The sequence below is a fragment of the Cebus imitator genome, unplaced genomic scaffold (genome assembly GCF_001604975.1).
Source record: "Cebus imitator isolate Cc_AM_T3 unplaced genomic scaffold, Cebus_imitator-1.0 Scaffold1294, whole genome shotgun sequence".
Lineage (NCBI taxonomy): Eukaryota > Metazoa > Chordata > Mammalia > Primates > Cebidae > Cebus > Cebus imitator.
In genome coordinates this window covers 6,407-9,331 of record NW_016108609.1, presented here as the reverse complement: position 1 = coordinate 9,331, position 2,925 = coordinate 6,407, and positions in this window count along the sequence as shown.

Here is a 2,925-nt window from a genome sequence, read left to right as displayed (position 1 = left end):
ACGCGCCACCATACCCAGAATTTCCTTGTTTTTAAAGGCTGAATAATATTCAACTTTTTGTAAGTATAAGCCACATTTATCTGTTTATTCATAGATGGACATTGACTTATTTTCCAAATCTAGGCTGTTATGCATAATCTCACAATGAACATGTATTTGTCACACTCACTGTATTTTCTCTAGATGTATTCTCAGAAATGGCTATACTCTGTGTTGGAGTCACTGAGTAATCTTCATGTTTTCATGATGAGTGTACTAATTTATACTTTGTTCAAAACCATACATGGACACCTTTGAACCACATTTTCAGGTCTATGTTTATGTCTCGAAGCCATTTCTACCTGATTTCTGTGTGTCGTGTGAGGTGAGGTCCATCTTTTTTCTTCTGCATACGAATGCGCAGTTTTCACACCACTTGCTGAAGGACTGTCCTTTCTCTATTGTGAGTTCTTGGCAACTTGTTTCTTCTTGGCAAGTTCAGTTTCTTGGGAAGAAATGGGTTGATTTCCAGGTTGCTTGTAATTTTATATTGGGTTATGTGTCTGTTTTAATGTCAGCATTATACTGTTTTAATTTATGTAGATTTTATTTTGAAATTATAGAGTATGATATATTCATCTTTGTTATTTTTGCCCAAATTTACTTTGGTTCTTTGAAGGCTTTTGTATTTTTATATAAAGCGGAGCTTCTTAAAATATTTTTGTAAAACACGCCATTGAGATTTTTTATTTATTGCATTGGCATATATCTGATATACCTATTGTATGGGAACATGTAATACATTGATACATTCATAAGTGTGTAAAGATGAGTTCAGGACTGGTATATCTATCACATTTAACATGAGTCTTTTCTTTATGCTAAGTACATTTGAATGACTCTCTTCTAGCTATTAATGTGCACATTAGATTACTGTTACCTATAGTCACCTTACTGATCTATCAAACATTGAGGTCTTATTTCTTCTATATTACTGTATGTTTGCATTCAGTAATCAACCTCTCTTCATCCTCTTCTCTCTTCCATCCATCCAGGATTCTGATAACCACAGTCTACTCTCTGTCTTCAGGAGATCCATTCTTTCAGTTTTGACATAAAAGTAAGAAGATGCAATATTTGTCTTTCTTTCTTGGCTGATTTAACTTAACATAAACACTTCCAGTTCCACTCATATTGTTGCAAATGACAAAATATTATTTTGATGGCTAAATAATATTCTATTGCATACATGGATTCCATTTTCTCTATCTATTTGTCCACCTATAGACACTGAGGTTGCTTTTACATCTGGATTATTGTGAATAGTGCTGCAAAGAACATGGGAGTGCAAGTGTGTTTATGAGGCGGTGATTTATCTTCTTTAGCACATACACAAGAGGATTTGCCAAGTCATGAGGTATGTCTATTTTTAATGTATTTTGCAGTCTTCATACTACTTTGCACATAGTTGAAATACAAATGCAGTAAACATTATAAAATGCAGTTTCAGTTTTGAGGTATGATCCCAAAACATATAATGTTTGATTATGATTCTCATGGGGAGTGTCTTATGGATCTTGCGGAAATGCAGAAAGTGTTCTATCCTTGTTCAGAAAATTATAAGTTTGCACCTTTTTCTTTTTGAGGCTGAAAATTGGCATGATTCAAGGCACATGCTGTTGGCAAGTTTAAGAATGATACAGCAAAACTCCAACTGAGATGGGAAGAGAGAGAACGAGAGAGAAAGGCCAAGAAGGAGAAAAAATAAATTTTACAAAAGAGGAAAACTGCTGAATATCAGTGTTGGGTTTTTGGTCATAGATGCATCTAAACTGAGCGAGAAACCATGAAGTCAAGGGAGAAGCCTAGACCTTGTTCACTAGAAGTGTCAGCGTGTTTCTCAGAGGCACCTATTGCAACCACATCACAAGGGTAATGAACTTTTGAATGCCATTAATTATGAGTTCCCAGTAAGTAATAATGTTTTCATGAAATTCAGTAAAACACCAATGCGTGTCCATATCACTCATGCACAAATAAACAAAATTTGCTTTTGCATTTATGGCTATCTAGAGACGAAGTGCCTTGAGGAGACTTCAGCAGGTTACAGAGATCGGCTTAAGTTTGGGATCCCATGGGAGAGTGCCTCTTAGTGAAGGCTGGTGTATAAATTAAGTAGATCAAAATTCCTTCTAGGGGAGTAGCATTCCAATTGTGTGGAATTTTTAATTCCTGATTGAGTTGTAAAACATAATCTCAACAACTGATTCCGTGGATTTTTTACTGCTGTGTTGATAAAAATATCTAGTAAGCTTGCTTCCAGTGTTTAAGGAAGTTTTTCTCTAAATTTTTTTCCAGTACATAATTTTTTCTGGCTAAAGATAATAAAAGGTTGTTAAAAAGATATAAGGGAATGGCAACTTTAATCTGTTGGTGATAGGAGTAAACATAATACATGAATCCCGTTGAGTGTTCTGCCTCATTCAAAAGCAATGTGGGAAAGGCAAGTGCTGGAGGTAAAATCTCTAAATTTGTTTTTTTCCAGCTACCAAGTCTTAGGGCAGTAATAGATACATCCTTAACATTGTGATAACTTTAATGTATGAATGCCATTCTGTTAAACTTACATGGGAGATTGTGGGAGGTTATAATAATGTGGGAGTTAATATCAGCCATGCCTCACAGAATCTTTTTCTAATAGTTCCTTTCCTGGATGTGCTTTACTCACTTCATGCAAAACCTGGTTGGTAACAGGCTGAAAACACAAAATACAGAAGCTTTTAATCAACTAAAAGAGCTGTAGCCTTTTGTCAAGAAATTATTTCAAGACATGGAGAACACAGACAGATGATAAATAAAATACATTCACATCCCCTCAAGGGTGGAAAATGAAGAAAGCCTACGTAAATGTGTCCAAAGGGCTGTATGGCTTGGTGTATGTGTAGG